Source organism: Calypte anna, chromosome 20 (assembly GCF_003957555.1).
Source record: "Calypte anna isolate BGI_N300 chromosome 20, bCalAnn1_v1.p, whole genome shotgun sequence".
NCBI lineage: Eukaryota > Metazoa > Chordata > Aves > Apodiformes > Trochilidae > Calypte > Calypte anna.
The window spans coordinates 2161333-2180249 of record NC_044265.1 but is presented as its reverse complement, the minus strand read 5'-3'; the positions used below and the strand labels follow the sequence as shown (position 1 = coordinate 2180249).

The window sequence follows — 18917 nt, the reverse complement described above, 5'->3', positions numbered from 1 at the left end:
CACCCAACATCTGCCCTGTGCTCACCCCTCTGCAGAATTAATTCACCACATTTTATCTGCAATCTGAATCAAGCTCTGGCACTACCCTAAGATTTATGCTCCACACAAGCCTTATTGACAGACAGTGGGGTTGGGAGGTTAGAGAAGCAATATTTCCAGAATTTGCATAAAACAAGGGCATTTCATAATGTAGCTGATGCAGATTTGGATCAGATGAAATTGTTGGCCATTTTATAATTAGATGGCTAATCATAAAATAACCTTTGCAAGTCATCGAAAACCTTTATTATACAAATGAATTCCTGCTTGGTACTAAACTTAGTTTACCCCTGTCCTTGAGGATTAGAGACTGTAAAATAAGCCCTTTTTGGTAGAATGCATTCTGCAGCCAGCCCCACGTTGTTCCTGTGTTTTATGGATCACAAATGCTTAATCAATATTGCAGTGCTTTTGGGAATAATGTTCTTCCTCGGGTCTTTGGGTGGCTGGAACTCTTTGGCTGGCTGCTCACAAATCTCCTGACATGGATTCATCCTTCTGGAGATACCCTGCTCTGCATCTCAGGGTAGATTCATCAGCTGAGCTAGAAAGCGTGGGAAAGTTTGTTGGGGTAAAAAGAGATGTCCTGGCTAAAATCATTGCTCTGGGTTCACTGCTTGACTTGTCAGGTGAATAAATGGCCCTGGGAAGTCATTAAGTATGCAGCAGCTGGAAGATCTCTCCTCCAGCAAATAAAAACAAAACAAAAAAAACAGCAAAAGAACTTTTCCCATATGCCAGGGCTGCTTTTCTCAGAGTTCCAGCCCAGGGGAGGCTGTGAAGGGAACCCCTCTGAGCCCAGGACCCCTGTGCATCCCTCATGCTCTGCTCCAGGACAGACCCTGCAGCAGCACCTGGATACAGAGATGGAATTTTCCAGGAATTCAAACTTTCCTCAACTGAGATTTCCCTGCACTCAAGTTTCTGTCACATTGCAGAGAGGCAGATGTGTTGCCCCCTCTCCAGCACAGACCCACACACCTCATCTCCCCTGGTATCACAGTGTCACTCTGTCTCACAGGGTTGTTGTGACAACAGCTCCATGACAGAGCTCACAAGAAAACCCTGGACCAACACTGGATACCAAGCTCCAGGCCAGCCCTGACCCAAAACCCACTGTGAGCTTCAGAAGCATCCAGCCCTTGGGCTCCTGCTGCCTCACTCATCCCTGCACCAACATCCACAACTCCAGCTTTGCTCCAGGATCACAGCCTGAGGGACAGGAGTCACTGGGACTGAGTACAACTGCTTGGAAACGCAGAAAATGTGCATTTCTGGGGGCAAAGCAACACCTGTGGTCTGCAGGAGAGCAAAGGGGTAAGAAACTTCCTTGGCAATAGTATATGGGAAAAGGAGAGCCACCTAATTCCTGCCATCTAATTTTCTGTACTTTTTAGAACAGGAATTATTTTAATTCACCCTTCATTTGTGTGCCAGTCTGCTAAGCAGGTGGACTGACCATGTGTGCCTTTGCCACCTGAATAAATGCTGAATCTGCTCCAGACTCTTCTAAACTTGGTATTAGTCCTAAAAGCCTTCAAACTGTTGACCCATCATTAGTAATTAACTTGCTGGTACTAAAATACACAAGAAAAATGATAATGTTATTAATTCTGTTCAGCCTGCTGTGACACTGTCTTGGGCAGAGGGTGCTTGACAGAGACACTACCAAAGGTTTTCCCTCCCACATCCAAGGAATCAGCAGAACTCCAGCCTCCTCGCCAGACCAGGACAGTGTGGCACCATAGCAAAGCTGTGAGAAACATAATAATAGAAGTAATTCAATATTATTCAGAAGCATGTGTGGGCAGAAACAAGCACCAAGTGGTGAAAAAGCATTTCAGTACCTGCAGGAGGGCTTTCAAAAATCTTCCAGTTCCATATTTGATCAGAAGTAAAGGGCAGATCCTCAGTGGAGGATCTGATAGACTTTCCTCTTTACCCTTGATACCTCCACCAAAGCTTGGGCTAAGCAGGGTTTGTTCCCACCTCCTGTTACAGCATCACACACTCAGTGGCACTGCTTCCTCCCAGGTTTACTTCCAGAAACTCCATCACTTCTTTCCAAGAGAGAGATGCACTGATCCCTTTCCACTTCACTTTGCCTATCCCATCACTGAAGGGAGAAGCTCCACTGCAGAGCAGGACAAGAAGCCCCTCCAGCTGTCCCAGTAAAGCTTATCTGGGAGGGTGTCCTGGCTGTGGGGACATCAGGCTCAGTGTCACACAGCCCCAGCCCACCTGGGCACCCTGGACCACCCTGAGGTGCCCACAAGTTCTGTCAGGCTGGTGTGGGGTTTGTTTCCCATTATTTATGGGGTGGCTGATAGGAAGCACTACCAGACACATGCTGAGGCTGTGACACCAGGAGGGGGCATGCAGTGCATGGTTCCTAACAGAGCTGTTCTGGATTGCAGTGAGAGCATTTTCCAAGCACTTGCACCAAGAGAGTTTCAAAAGCTCTGTGTGCTAATTCTCAGCTGAATAACTGGATGATCCCTTCCAGAGATGGGGACACAGAAAGGAGGAATTCAGTTGACTCTTTATCAATAACACCCAAAATGGCTTTTGTTTTTTTTGTTTTTGGGTTTTTTTCCAGGCTGAGGACTTACTCTCAGAAACACCAGCTTTGCCTTCTTTGCCTTTGCTGGCTGATACAGAATTGGAGCTCTTTGCCCTTACTGAGTTATTCTGTTGTGTTCTCCTGAGTTTCACACCCTGATCTGGCTCCCGAGTCCTTCATTCTGTTGCCCTGGCATTGCCCTTATCAAAGGGACACAGGAATCCTCTGCCTGCTGCAAGACCAGGGAGACTCATTTGGGGACAACTGGCACTGGCAGCCCAACATCTCCAGACAAACCTAGCCTAGCAGGTGACACACTCCACATCAGCCCTGGGGACACAGTCTCTGCCCAGAGCCCAAGAGCCAGCACAGCATTGGACCAGACCTTGGTACTCAGGAGTGCTCAGGCCCTTTGGGTGGAGAGGAGGAGGAGAGGGAAGAAATAGGATCTCACTGCCTTCTCCTGTGCATCACACAAAACACAACAGACCTACTTCATCTGAGAGTGGTTCCAAAGAATGTTTATCAATATGGTGATAGGTGATTTATATATATAAATATATATATAAATAATTTAAAATAAAATCTATAAATATATATAAACCTGAGGGCAATTGATTGCTTTTGAGACCCACCTGCCTTGTGCAACCTACCTGGGAAAAGAGCTTTGCCACAGCACACCAGGACCCAAGGAACAGGTGGGTGAGAGGGACCTGGAACAGCCACACAAAGCTGGAGATGCTCAACAGGTCCAGGCTCAACTGAGGGGAGCTGGGAGAGGGGAAAGGTGGACTGTTGGTGGTGCTGTGGGTAGGGTTCCATGTGAGGGTCAGGGCCAGCCAAAGCTCCAGCTCCTGCAGGGCAGAGCTGTCTGTGCCTCTGTGCTGCCCAGACTGGTCCTGGGGAGGATCACGAGCCACAGAATCCCAGACTGGTTTGGATTGGAAAGGAATTGAAAGCTAATCCAGCCCCAACCCCTGCCACGGGCAGGGACACCTCCCACCAGCCCAGGGTGCCCCAAGCCCCATCCAACCTGGGCTGAAACACTGCCAGGGATGGGGCAGCCACAGCTACTCTGGGCATAGAGGAAAAATCAGTCAGAAATTTGGGTCACTCCCCATTTGATATAAAGCGAGAGGGTGTTTGCCCTTCCCTGGGTGAGGTTGAAGCAAATCTTCCACTTCTGCCTCTCCCCCTGCTTCGGGAGGGACCGGGACTGCTGCTCCATCCTCATCCCGACCCAAGGCTGCTCTGAGCGGGACAACACTTCCCCTTAGTGGCAGGATCAGGGAATGAACCTTCAGCCCGGCAATAACACGGGAAGAAACCATCACCTGGCTCACCGGGAGACCGGGCTGTGCCTCTAGGGGTCAGTCGCGCTGCATGGGCTGGCCCTGACCCTCACATGGAACCCTACCCACAGCACCACCAACAGTCCACCTTTCCCTTCTCCCAGCGCAACTCAGTTGAGCCTGGACCATTTTCCCATATCGCTGAATGGGTCCCCAAAGTCTGAACGGTCGGGACTGGCAAACAAATGCAAAGAGTGACCACTGAAAACTTTGGCTGGCCCTAACCCTCACATGGAACCCTACCCACAGCACCACCAACAGTCGGCCTACGGGTTTGCGTTTTACCACAAACCTTGAATCTCCCAGCCCAAAGCAGCCATTTTCCCGTATCGCTGAATGGGGTCCCAAAAGTGTAGCAGGAAGAGCCTTTCTTGCTCCTGAGGCTCGACGACCTGCTGGCCTCGCCATTGCCTCGCACAAGAGTGAGCTCCTCTCTGTGGGTGTGTGTCCCACCTTTATTGGCCCCCTGGTAATAGGGGACCTGCCCTAACCAGGCACAGGTGGACTCACACCCACTCTTTGGCAACTCGAGGCACCTGGTTTATCTTGTTTCTCTACATTTCCCCCCCTTTTTTTTTTTCTAGCTTACAACACTGATTACAGGATTTTTACAAACATTTTCAACTGACACAAACATACACTTATAGCTTACAGGATTTAACCCTAGCTTACAAACATACACTGCTGCAGCCTAGGCAAACCATTCCATGTCAGCCCAGGTACTTTTCACAAAGTCTCTGCCTTCCCGACTTGAGTTGTTCTTCTCTCTCCTGTATCTGCTCTTCTCTTGGCTTCCCTCTGCTCAGGGGTTTCCAAAGAGCTTGCTGGTTCCTCATGGGTTTCTGGTTCCTCATGGGATTACGGGATTTAACCCTTCCTCATGGGATTCCATACACGGGTTTTAACCCTTCCTCATGGGATTCCATCCTCCTGGCTTCCCTCTGCACAGGGGTTTCCAAAGAGAGAATCCTTATCTTGGCTTCCCTCTGCTCAGGGGTTTCCAATCCAAAGAGCTTGCTGGTCATACTTTTCAGGGAGAGTGTTAGCCCAGGCACTTTTTCAAATCAGGGAGAATGTTCCTGTTGCCAGCTCCTCACACTGCTGCTTCTTTAGACGTCTGTATGTTGCCCACGTTCTCCACCAATTGTAGCAGGAAGAGCCTTTCTTGCTCCTGAGGCTCCTTGAGCTGCTGGCCTCTCCATTGCCTCGCACAAGAGTGAGCTTTCCCTCTGTGGGTGTGTGTCCCACCTTTATTGGCCCCCTGGTAATAGGGGCCCTGCCCTAACCAGGCACAGGTGGACTCACACCCACTCTTTGGCAACTCGAGGCACCTGGTTTATCTTGTTTCTCTACACAAAAGTCCGAACAGTCGGGACTGGCAAACAAATGCAAAGTGTGACCACTGAAAACTTTGGCTGGCCCTAACCCTCACATGGAACCCTACCCACAGCACCACCAACAGTCGGCCTACGGGGTTGCGTTTTACCACAAACTTTGAATCTCCCAGCCCAAAGCAGCCATTTTCCCGTATCGCTGAATGGGTCCCAAAAGTCCGAACGGTCAGGACTTCTAGGAAGAAGAACCTCTTTTAGGGTACGGCGCTTCAAGATCCAACCAGGTGTTCCAGCAGAGACTCACGAACAGTGCTCCGAGCCTATAGCCCGCAGGGCTGACTAGCCTGGATCGGTGCTGTTGCTCTGAGAGCAACTGAACTCTCTGCTGGCTAGCTCAGGAGTGAGCCCCACCTGTGTCTCAGGACTCACCTTTTATTGGCCCCCTGGTCCTGCTCATGCGCAGTGGGGGCCTGCCCTAATTGGGCACAGGTGGGCTTGACACAAGCTCATGCTCACTGCCTGGAAATTAGTGGCACCTGGTTGCCTCGTTACACTACAGGGACTTGCAAACAAATGCAAAGAGTGACCACTGAAAACTTTGGCTGGCCCTACCCCTCACTGGAACCACCACCCACAGTCTGCCTACGGGTTTGCGTTTTACCACAAACCTTGAATCTACCAGCCCGAAGCGGCCACTTTCCCGTACCGCTGAATGGGGGATCCAGCTCAATCGTCTCACCATAAATGTCCCAAGGTGCCTAATGAAGGCTGGCGCTGTGCTGCCATCAGTGCCATCTGTACGGGCAGTGCTTTGCTCTGGAGCCTTCCTGCTTGTCAGGGCCCCAGTCAGCTGCTGGAGGCTGCTGCAGCCTCCTCCCATCATGCAGGGACTCAAAATGCTCAATTACCTCTGTGTGGCCCCCTGAGGACTGGAGCCTTTCTTCATGACTTAAACTGGCATTTAATATAGTTCTATTTTAATATCTATTTTAATACCTAATCTATCTATATTAATATAGCTCTATTTGGAGTAGTGTGGACATGCACCTACAGTGCTCACAGAGGTGTTACAGCTCATGCCACAAGGAAACTTTCCCTGTCTGCCTGGAGCATCAACTCTTAGATGTGCAGTGCCCCACAGAGTCCCTCACCAAGTCTGACATCTCATGCAGCAGTACAGAAACATCACCGTTCAGTCAAAACCACCTCAGTCCACAGCAACAGTGATGATACGTAGCCAGCATTAGCTTTATGATGAGAATATTGTTTGCTGTGATATTAAATTCAGTGACATTGAATTCAGTGATATTAAATTCAGCACATCTAACTTACTCACTCCCTCTCCTCAGTAAAGATTTGGGCACTTCACCAGGGCCTGATTTGGTGTTTAGGACACCATCCACTTCCCATCATGAACTGCCCAACAGAGGGCAGAGAGAGCCTTGGTTTTGATGTTTCTCTGAATCAGGACATTTAATGAATTTGGAGTATCAAGATCGTGCCTTCTTTTTGGAGGAGTGGAGTTAGTCCAAGGGTTAAAAGGGGGCTATGATTTTGTTACAAGAACACTACAAATTATTTACTTGAGAATACGCTGTCTGTAAACCCAATGCAAGCATGAACTAAAGCAAGAGTTAGAAAATAATAAATCAACTGCTGTGAAGGGAAGCTTGGACTAATTTTGCCTCTTGCCTCTTATTTTCCTTATAGCCTCAACAAGAGAAAAAACACCAGGTTTTGTTTCTATGAAGAACCCTGGGGCCAGCTTGTTACACAAGAGGCTGGTTCAGGCCTGGAGAGCCTGAGGCTCTGGGTTGGTGTCAGTGCAACATCATCTTTTCCTCCCTCTCAGAGCTGTAGCAAGCATGAGCATAACACGAAGTGAGGACCAAGCCCTGAGCCTTGTAGAGCAAGTTTAACCAAGTAAATTCTCCCTTAATCTAGTCTGGGAAATTATGAGCACAGCATCTGGCATGTTAATGGCATGTGAAGGGACTGGTACAACAACCTTCCTACCCCTTGCTGCTACTCACCTTAAGTCTGCAATTCAGCTGCCGGGTTACTCAGTGCACACGGGGCAGAAGAAAGGCTGGATAAAATCAGTAAAGCCAACGAGCAAGATTTCTGCTCAGCAAGGGCTGTTAATACCTGGGCCTGTCAGGTTCCTTGCAGCCCAAGCCTTGGTTCAGGGTTGCTGTTCAGAAGTGCAGAGTCCCAGGGGCACACAGATCACTGAAACACACACCTTGTGATCCCTCAACAGGATCCATAGCTTGGGTGGGTTTGTTCTTTTTAGTAGAGGGCACTGGGCTATCCTTGAACAAGGGACTGCTCAAGGTAAAGAGGGCACAGCCCCCTGAAGCTGATAGAGACCTATAAAGAATTCACTGTGGGAAGCAGTTCATTAGCTTTGTGTGGCTGTGGATCAAGCCTCAGGTATTTAAATCCTACCTTCTCTATTTGTATGTAGTTTTGACATTAAATAGCTTTTTATCAGCATCTGTTCTGCTCTGAAATGCAAGCTGATTTATACCAGAGCAATTTGCAAGGAGGTAAACCACTCTGGGGATGAGTCAGTTCTTTTTACAACTGTATAAATTAAGGAGGTTATTGGAGTTGGACAGGAATAAACCTCGGTCCAAACAAGATAGAGAATCCCTCTCTTCTAGTATCTCTATTTCAAAACCTCTTCTCAAAGAGCCTGGCAGAAGCAGGCACCCAGCTCACAGTGACACTGAGGAAATGCACGTGTTCCCATCCTGTAAGAGTCACAGATGCAGCATTCAAAGAGCAAAGGTGTGACTGGGATGCAGGAGGTGCCTGGGGACACCCTATAGATATGCCATGCTGGCTCACCCCAGGCCCAGAGGACCTGAAGGCTGCTCACAAGGTGTCTGTGTAGGCAAGAGCTGACAGAGTCGCCAGTTCCAACATGTATGGTGTGTTTCATGTGTGCCAGCACCAGCATCTCTTCCCTTTTCCTGAAAACTCTCCAGCAGATTTATGGTATCCTGTTCTCCAGTCTCAGGGAAAATTCTGTTCAGCCTTTTGTATGGGAAAGAGAAGAACAATTTTCCCAGTATCTTGTCCTTCCTTTAAAACACCTGCATATCTTGGTTGTGTCATTTCCGTTCTCAAGGCACCTAATCACTCCCTCCCAGTTCTCTGATTATGCACTGGACAGCAATTGAGTAATAAAATACTTAATTAAATAGCCACATGTCTTTGTTTTACCCTTTAATTAGATTACTCGGAAATAACAATAATAATTTCTCACCAACCTGGGGGGGTTGTTGATTCCTTCTCCAGGTAACAGGAAGTAATTTATCTTTTCTTACTTGTAGCAGGAAGGAGCCTTTCTTGCTCCTGAGGCTCGACGAGCTGCTAGCTTCTCCATTGCCTCACACCAGAGTGAGCTTTCCCTCTGTGGGTGTGTGTCCCACCTTCATTGGCATCCTGGTAATAGGGGGCCTGCCCTAACCAGGCACAGGTGGACTCACACCCACTCTTTGGCAACTCAAGGCACCTGGATGTCTTGTTTCTCTACACTGATATTTTTCTAAATCCCATATCAAATGAATCAATTCTTATTCTAAAGTCAATTAAAAATAGATATATTCTGACACTGCACTGTTTCCTTCATGAGTGAAATCATAAATTCAGGCTGATTACAAGACAGCACAACAAAAATTCTCTTCTGCAGGCTTATTTATGACCTTACGTTATAGGTTTTTATAAAGTACTTTGCAATCCAGTAATCAAAAACAGTGTGGAACCCAAATATTCCTGCAGAGGCATCATGTTAGAGATGCAACACTGCTTAGCAGCCACAGATCCTGATGCCATCTGATGACCATTCTGCTGTCAGCAGTGGGTGATATCTGTGTCCAGCCCCAAGGGGGAAGTGTTCACACGACCAAAGCTGCCTCCACAGAGAGGTGGTCACTGTGGTGTCTTCAGCACCAGTCCCAGCTTTATGCTGTTGACATACACAGATAGTGGACTGAGGTCCTCAGTGAAGGTGGAGATGGCCCAGATAGTTCTGTGTCTGGGAGGGAGTCATGGGAGTGATCCTAACCCAGCAGGACATGGGGTCAACTCCCCAGAAAGCAATCTGGTGGAAGAAGTGCTGGGGTTGTGGTAAACAAGTTGCACAGGAGACCACCAAGTGTCCCTGTGACAAAGAAAGACAACTGCACCCAGGGCTGTGTCACCAAGAGGGCAGCCAGAAGGGCCAGAGAATGGGACCTTGCCCACCCCTCTGCAGTGGGAACCCATCTGCTGGTGCTGGGTACAGTTTGAGTTCCCTGGGACTGAGGTACCAGAGTCCAGAGGAGGCCACCAGGATGATCAGGGATGGAGCACAGGGCAGGTGAGGAGGTGCTGAGGGAGCTGGAGAAGAGAAGGCAAAGGGAGATCCTCCTGCTGCACACAAAAGCTTGATGGTGGGTGTACAGAAGGCAGAGCAGAGGTGCACAGGAACACAGTGAGGGACAAGAAGCAAAAATTCCTACAAGTGAAATTCCAACTAGATAGAAGGAAAAAAAGTTCACCATGTGGGTCATCAAGCACCCAACCAGGGTATGAAGAGGCTGCAGGACCCCCATCCTTGAATGTATTTGTGTCTAGACTGGAAAAGACCCTGTTCAACCTTTCCTGTTGGTCCTGGTCCAAGCACAGGGTGGACCCAGAGGTCTCCAGAGGTTCCTTCCTACCTAAATCATTGTGTATTTATGCAAATCCTCACATTTTGTGTGCTTCACTAAAACAATAATTAAAAAAAATCATGAAACACTTGTCAAAGAGCTAAGAAACCCAATTCTGCTTCCAACTCTGATAGCAACTTGCTGTGCAACCTTTAGCAAATTATGTACCTTGGAAAGAGTTTGTTTGTCATATGTGAGGTCAGTGGGGATCTGAGGGCTGAGACTGGCAAAGGGGAGTGAATGAAGGCAGGGTCTGTTTCAGGAGAGAGGATCCCAAACTCCAGGGACAGCAGAACAATGAGGGTGTTCAGTGGCCCTGTTCCCAGTCAGGTCCCAGCCCTCAAGCTGGGGGAACCTGGGGCTTTGAGGCATCAGGGAGTGATCTCCATTTACAACATCCTGCTGAAAAATTGAAAAGAATACCAATATTTTGATGATCCTGCACAATTTTTTTATTACCACATGAAAGATTGGAACGTAGAAGTGATTTCCACAGCTCTGCCACACAGATCCTTATCCTCAGTGGTTTCCCAGTCAGCTCCCAGTACCAAATGCACAGACTCAGTGTGCTAGTCCTGGCTGCTACACTGCAGTTGAGGCTGCATCAGTGATTTGAATATTCTTTCTTAAAATAGCCCAGCTGAGAATAAACACTATAAGTATTTTGCCACAAGAAATAATCTCTGTCCCAGTGACCTTGAAATCTGAATTAGACTGAGAAAGAATGGAAAAAATATACGAATATTATTAAATATAATTTATCAGACATTAACTCCCAGAAGTGCTTGACCTTATCATACCTAGGAAATCTGAGAAGCTATAAAGTAAACACAGTTTTCCTAAGAACCCTTTCTACAAGATCATCAGTTGCAGCAAACTCCTAAACTCTGGGGGCTCTGACCAGTCAAAGGAAAACTATGCCAGGGAATTGCTAGAAAATCCCATCCTGCTTCTGCAGTTATACAAAAGCATAGGGGGGAAAATGGAGTAGTCTCCCCCTTTCCCTACACAAGCAAATAAAAGAAAGGTAAAATCTTGGGTACAACTCTTCTGCCACTCAATTATATTCATCTGTGCTTGCTGAGCTGTTCTGACATTAATTCATTATTTGTTCCAGTTCACTGGCAGGCCTTGATTTTTAGGAGAAAATGATCTCTGAAAGAGTGTGAATGTGAAGATTGCTCCACCTTCATCTTGTCCTGGCAAGCACAAACTAATCAGTAGTCAGTGCACCTGGAATGCATTCTTTTTCTCATTAATTTTACAGAGCAGATAAGTGTCAGTGGAACTTGACTTGAGGCATCAGAAGCTGAAAAGTAAGATCAGGGTTGCTGGGGTTGAACAACAAACACTTTTCTGAAATGCCAGTTACAAAAGGAGGAAAAAATTATAACACAGAGGACAATGTATGTGATGTCCTTGGAAAGAGAATGTTATTAATGTTATTAATTCACATTTGCTTTAGCAGCATTTACCTCGAACACCTAAAAACCAGTAAGGCAAAACCAGGCTGCAAGTGGGCACAGTGCCTGGGGATATGAGCACATCTGCTGAATTCAATAGGAGTCACCTGTGTGTACTTTGGGTGCCATCTGGCTCCTTCCTGCAAACAGGAATATAAATTCATATAAATAATAAAATATATAATAATTAATAACAAACAGGAATATAAAATTAATTCAGACAAGTGCTTTAACAAGGTTGAGTGCACTTAGCTGCAGAATTCCTACAGTTTTGAGATTCAAACCACGGGCAATATATATATATTTTAAAAAGCCCAATGTTCTCTACCAGCTGGGAGACAGAACAAATCCAGCTTTACAGATGTGGAGCTCCAGTTGAAGTCAGCCTGAGCTTTACTGTCCTGCTGGGAGAGGAATCTGTATCACAACAGGGTAAGAGATGTCTGCTTGTGCAGGTGATGCACGAGAGAGAAATTACTGCCAAGTAATGGTTGTGCAACTCATTTTTATTGGTATTAATTTGAATGGAGTATTTGAATATGGAACTGTAAATATATGGATATGCTTTCAAATATCTGTAAAGGGCCTGAAAGACATAAAGGTGTATAGAAAAGCTTTAGAGGAAAAAAAGACTTACAGAACTTACTTCAGCTGATCCATTCGTTGCCTTCATATTTTGGGCTCTAACCCTGGCTGCAAACTTGCTTCCCAGGGACACACAACTTTCTGACAAACTTCTGACTGTGCAGGACTCACAGGCTCTGACTGAGAAGCATTTTTTGTCCTGTGCTGGAAATAAAGTGATTCCTGTACTTGAATGTATTTACCTTGCAGATGGCTCTCTGGCACAGCAATGTGAACGTTCTTCTGAGCAACCTGAGTGGTTTTCTTGCTTAGCCCTCACCAACAGAATTGTTCACATAATGGTAGCTGTGGGATGCTTCTTTCAAGAGTTTATGTGTGAAGACAAGATGGATTTTCACAAACCCCAACCAGTTGTAAGAAGATGCTAATCCCTGCACTTGTAAAGTATGTAATTTCCCTGAAAAAATAGTGAGGGTATTCTCCTGCTCTCTGAATAGTCTTTTCTCTGATTCCAGTGCACTGCAACTGAACTCTCATTCCTCACTGCCAAAAGAGGAGGTGTATTGTGATTTCTATGTATTCACTTCGCAGTAGTGCACAGTGGTACAAAAAACCCGCAAACAAACACTTGAAAGAAGACAGGCTTTATATAAAGGTCAGTATCAACAGCTACAGAGGATATACTAAAACCACAAAGCCTTTTGTCACAAAGCCCACGCTGCTACCAGTGATGTCCCAGTAGCTTGACTGGTAAGAAGTACACTAACTCAGTGTGTACTAACTAGTGTGTACTTTGTGCTAGCGGAGATTTTCAGGTCTCGGTGTCCACGGGATAACGCAGCAGGGCCATGGCCAGGGGCTCATCAAGGCAGTGCCAGAGCCACAGGGAAGCAGCAGCCAGGCCTGCAGGGGACAGCAAGAACTGTTAATGTAGTGTGTAAATACACCCCGCACATATAAGACACCCACAGTCTGTGCGCTTGTGTATATTATGTGTGTGTGTGCACATACATATATCTGTATCTCCAGAATCCTTCCCAGGGACCTGGCCCAGAAGGGAGGGGAGGGGATGACCGGGCCCGACCCGCTCCCTGCTGCTCGGGGCAGCTCCCAGCTGCGGCCTGGGATCCCAGAGCTATTGCCAAGCGTTGACGTGTGGCTGAACGCCACAACCCAGGCACACCAACCGGGGCCATGATCCAACCCCCGGGAACCGAACCGAACCGAACCGAACCGAACCCATCCCATCCCATCCCATCCCGACCCGCTCCAGTCCGTCCCAGCCCGACCCTCCGGCCTGGGCCCCTCAGCTCGCCCTGAGCATGCGCGGCGGCTGCCGCGGAGCCTGCCGGGAGTTGTAGTCAGCCCCTGCCTCTGTCCGCCCCGCGACTCCGCGCATGCGCAGATCCCGCCCGACTTTGTAAAGTCGCTGCCTGAGGTTGGGCTGGGAGCGGCTGCCATCTTGGCCGAGGGACGGGGGAGCTGCGACGCGGCCGTGCCCGGTGAGGGGAGCGGGGAGCGGGGTGGGGAGGAGAGGAGGGGGAGGCGGCGGTGGGGACGGGGTTCTGCGGGGCAGCGGGGAACGGCACGGCGGAACCGCCGCTCTCCGCTTTCCGTGCGGCCGTGGCACGGCGGCGGGGGCACTGGGGCGCGGGGCAGCCCGGCGGGCGGAGGCCCCGGGTTCCTGAGGGGCTGCTCCCCCCCGGGCGGGCACTGCTGAGGGGGGCCTTCGCCGCGCTGCCGGACGAGCCCCGCCGGCTCTCGGAGCAGGGCCGGGCTGGGGCGACAGCATCGTTCCTACCCTGAGGCACAGGGCGGCGGTCCCGGGACCCCGGCGCTCCCCTGCGAGAGCTGCCGGGCCCCGGCGCCCCTTCCCCGGCGCTGCCGAGCCCTTTCTGGGGAGGGCAGCAGCCGCTCGGCCCCCGCGCTGGGCTTCCCGATTTCCCCAGCTCTGCCTCGCTGGCTCCAGCCGCCCCAGCAAGCAGCGTTTGCTTCCCCTTCCCGCTGGGACCGACAGTGCCATCCTTTCCAGGCTCCTCGTCGCCGAGATCAGCCTCTAAAACCTTCGCCCTCTTCGGGCCTTGGGGGTTCGGTCCCCTCAGAGGCTTTGCTCTCCGGCAGCCCCGGTTCCAGCCGCTCTGGGTCCCGCTGGGGAGCTCCTTCCCCCGGCCCGGGCTCTCCCGGCAGATGAGGCGGCGGCTGCTGCGGCCGCTTCCCCCCAGGGTTCGCTGCTTTGTCTTGTCAGGGAAGAGTCCTGCCTCGGAGTAATGTTTCCCAGCGATAAAGCCTGAGTGTAGCTGGAGCTTTACCCGGAGCTGTGTTCCCTCTTGTAAACACAGCCGAATGGCAACGCCGGTGCCTCCGCTTTATTTTGGAAACACGGACAAGTTCCAGCTGTTAACCCTCCCGCTTCTGGATGGGGTGTCTTTGACCTTGTGTGGCTATAGTACCCAGATAAAACCAGAGGAGGGTGTGTGAGCATGTCTTGATCTCTTTGGCTCTGATATCCAAGAATTCACCTTGCTTTAACAGCTGTATTTTGTGATGTTAGATGGACAAATGAACTTCAGATCTGTGTGTGATGCAGAGAAAAAGGCAGGTACAGCGTTTGGGCTACATCTGTTGTCATTTGTGTGGCATCCTTTACCCTTGAAGCTTCAGAAAATAATCCCCAGCAAAACTTAACTTTGTAGCTTAGTTAGCATTGAAAAAAATTGGAAATGAGGGTGTTTTAGGCTGTATTTCTGCAATATATTGCTTATTTTAGTGTGTGTGTGTGTGTGCTGATTTTAGTGAGTGATCTTCTCATTGTTTTGTTTGGTCTCTGCTGCCCTGCCACTCATCATTTTCAAACAGAGAAGGAGAGGAAATCCGGACTGATATTTCTAAGAGAGAGAATGACAGCAGATGCAGCCATTACTTGCTTGTTTTTACTTGGAAAAAAAAACCAAAACAAAACACAAAACAGAGGTGTTTAAGAATGAAACATGAACTGGAAGCTGTCTTCAGTTATGAGGATTTTAAAGCTTTTAAAAATCACGTTTGAAAAACCAAATCTAAATTCTTTTCTCTCTTTTTACAGCAAAGTCCAAGGCAGTTGTAGTTTCATTCCAGTAACAGCTCTTTCCTGCAGCCATTTCCATCTGAGCTGGGTCTGGTGTGCATTCTTGGTTGAGGTTTGGGTAACAGTTAAGTCACTGCTGAGTGCATTTACCTCTGCATGATCACTGGAATAATAGGGAGCATTCTGATCCAAAGTGAATTCTCCTGTCTTTAAAGCAAAGAACTGTGATACATGTGAAGGATGATGTTGCAGTGGAAAATAACTGAGACTTCTGAGTGCTAACTTTGAAAGCTTCTTACAGATTAAACAGTTATTTCAGGGTTAAAGAGAGATTGAGAGATTATACATGTGAATTTATTAGTTCAGCAGCATCACCTTCGTTTCTGCACTCGATCTCCTCTCCCTTAAAGTTGTGTTACTTGTGTGGTGAAAGAGACTTGAAATACCAAGTTGTCTTGTGTCTTTGTTCCTAAGTTTCAAAAGTGTTTGATAACTACAGAGCAAATAAACTAATGGGAAGACAGGTAGTAAAGTAGCATGATGTATCTCTTGTAGAGTTTAAATTAATCATTGTTCCTAAGAAAGTCTACCTTAGGACTGCTTGAAAAACATGTTTCATGAGAGATTCACAAAATAAATCAACTTTTTCTATTTTAGAGCATATGCAATAGGTAAATTGCTTCTCAGCAGCATTTCAGTATCAGTAGATAGCTTCTAAACAAACATCTTTTGTAAACTGAAGCTGTTTAAACAAGGTGGTAAATGTATTTAACCATAGCACAGTGCTTTTCATGTAGCAGCAAAGCCAATTTGGTTCCTGCTTAAAAGCCAGGGAAAGAATCTATAGGGTTAGAGCAGAAGAAAAACCTTTGCTAATGGTTTTGATGAAGTTTCTGGGAGTGCTGTCATTGATCCTGTATATTCTTAAGTCTTTCTGTTTGCCTTTCTGTTTTCTTTGTTTCAGTTCTGCTCATTTAATGTTCTCACTTTTGTCAGGCTGCCATCCTTATGTGTGATAGAAGGAGCTACTTTGTGCCCTTACACTGGAGGAAGGTGAATACCTGTGCAGAACCTCCAGCAGAGTATGTGCCTCAGTTTCTTGTCCTGACACCCTACTTAGCCCAAGTACAGAAGCACTTAGAAGTCTGTGCTTGCCTCAGAGGAGGAGGCAGACAACCCACATTTACCATCTAGCTTGACAGTATTCTGTTTTTCTAGATATTGACTATTTACTGTTTCATAAATTGAGTATTTTTAAATGTTTGAGGCAAGCCTTCTTGGGCTTGGTTTGCCAGCACAATTCAGGAGAAGGAAAGGTAGTTTTTCTTCTTCATCCTTCTCATCTGATTAATAAAGCACTAGGGACTTGAGTCTTTTCTCTGGGTGCCTGGCATTCAGGTTTCAGTGAGTTGGTACAGTTGAAGGATTGATCTTTTTCTAGATAAGAATTGCAAATTACACTTAATAGAAATGGAAGTATTGTAACAAACTGGGAGACAGCATTTTAGAGAAACCAAGGACCTGGTTCATATGACCAGCTCTTGAGTTATGCCTGGAATTTCTGCTTTTGCTGTTCTGGGGCATAGAACAATCTTCCTGGTAAAACATCAAGGGCAGAGATTTTTTTTCCCCTCTGAGGAAACACGGTACTAGATCTTGTTATGCTGGTTATTTAAATAACTTTTTAAAACTTGGCAGTGTGTTAATATGCTAGTCTTCAAAAAAAAAAAAAGTTTTATTACAGTCCTCCCATGTAGAAACTGATAATGCCTGCCTTCCACCCACCTGCCTGAGCTGTTCTCAACCGTGCTGAGAGCAGAGGCCTATTGTTTCAGTCATGAGCAGAGCTACTTACATGTTTGCATTTAGATCATTGATTTGAGGTTCAGAGCTTAGACTCAAATAGTATTGTTGAACAAAAGGGCCTATTCTCTTCAGGCAGATTGTTAAAGTTTTATTGTGCAGAACCTGTTTCTCATCAAGAAGTGAAAGTGAAGTGACTTACCTTTTATCTGGAATGCACAGATCTTAGGTTTAGAATTGGACAGGTCTTGATCTGGAAGCTGGAGCTTTCAAGAAGAGTGTAAATATCAGTCTCTATGAATCCTTATGCTCTGTTTTTGGTTTTTATATGCCTAGCATTTTGTCAAGGGTGGCCTTTAGACATATTTTTTGTTTCTTATTATTAGCTAGATACCTGTTAATCTTTTCAAAGTTTAATACTAATGAAAAGAAAGATAAGTTAAGGTTTAAAGTTGTCTTGAGACACAGTAAAGAAAGAGGACTAGAATCTGGTTCTGATTTATTCACTAATTCATCAAATGGAGAGCCATTTGCAGTGAAATGTGCATCAAGAATATAAAATACATGACTGGGAGTGTGTTCATTTGCTTAAAAATAAAATGGGCTCTTTGATTCCTTCAGTTTCACATGATTGTAATGGAACCTTTGCCTGTGCAAGTCATTCGTAAGTGGTTTCTGCCCTTTTTATCTTTGCCTTGCTCAGTACAGTGAAAAAAAGCCTTAAGGAAGATTAAATGCTGAGCAAGTTGTAGAGCATGTACTGAGACATAAAAGAGTGAACTGTGTTAATTTTTAACATGTGTTTGGTCAGTATCCATCCCTAGTTCCTGTCCCCAGTGCTGGCTGTCTTTTCATTATAGATAAATAGTCATTATTTTTGCTTGACATGTAGTGATCAGATATCCAAATGTTTATTTCTTCACTGCTGCTTTCATGAAGTGACTGGATTAATACCTGTTGCTCCAAACACTGCATTTGTACTTTTCTGAGTTGCTCTGCCAGTGCACTGAGCTGCTTTTCACTTGATTTGTTTGCAGAGCAGCTAGATGGAGTGAGTTAGTTCTTTATAAGGGTTTTTTTACTTCAAAGTTTTTTCACTTTGGCTTGTCAGAGCCTGAATTAATTGACCTTTGGATCACTAGGATTGATTTCTCTTCTTGGGACTTGGATCTACCAAGTGTGAGTGCACCTTGAGTCTCTATGTATGGGTGTTTTTCTTACTATTTTAAGTACATAATTTTAGAGACTAGACCAAAAAAATGGCAATTAATATATTAAAATATTCATAAGGCTGTAATGTGTTTGGCCTGATTTTTAAGCAGGCTTGCTAAGTTCTCTGAAGGTGATGAGCTGCAGTTTTCAGTAGATTTTACCTGAAGCTGAATATGCTTTTCTGTTGATTCAAGTTAAAACCTCCTGGGATGATCCTGTGTATGAAGGGCACTTCCCTCTATAAAGGAAGTGATAAAGAAGAAAATAGAGGTGCTTAGAAGATGAAAGCTCAGTGTGACACTGACTTGCTTTTTGTATAAGGATAGAGAGGCTGCTGCTGTTCTTAAATGTATGTGATTGATCCAGTGCATGGATTGTCAGCTCCAAAGCAGCTTCTTCTTCCAGCTGTTTGAAAGGAAATAATGTGAATAACAGGAAAGAGGAGGGAAATGCTGAAGGTTTAGGAAAACACTGACCACTTCCCTCTGCATTGAAGATGTTTCTATAGCTATCCAAACTTAAGCAGCCTGTGCTTTTCAGGGTTATTTAGTAAATACCAGCAGTGTGTAACATTTCTAATTCCATTTACAAGTGTTCATTACCTAAGGATGCAGGAGAAAACTGAATGGGCATTGCTTCTGCAGGTAATTGGCTGACTCCATTTTGTGCTTGTCAAATTGAGTTTCCCAGTAAGACATTAGAGAATCTTTTTTGTCTTTTGCAAACATGGCTCTATCTTAGAATGACCAATTTCCGGAGCAAATGCTACATTTGTTAAACATTTGTCTGGACCAAA

General features: G+C 46.6%; 1 protein-coding gene across 2 annotated transcripts in view; it reads left to right on the top strand.

The window, feature by feature from the left end:
• The first annotated feature begins 13452 nt into the window (after positions 1 to 13452).
• The window catches only part of ITCH (itchy E3 ubiquitin protein ligase), a 62684-nt gene continuing 57219 nt past the window's right edge, over positions 13453 to 18917 (top strand). For both annotated transcript variants that reach the window (XM_030462885.1, XM_030462884.1), the window contains exon 1: positions 13453 to 13544. The gene's annotated coding sequence lies outside the window, so the exon portion shown is untranslated. The remainder of the gene's footprint in view (positions 13545 to 18917) is intronic.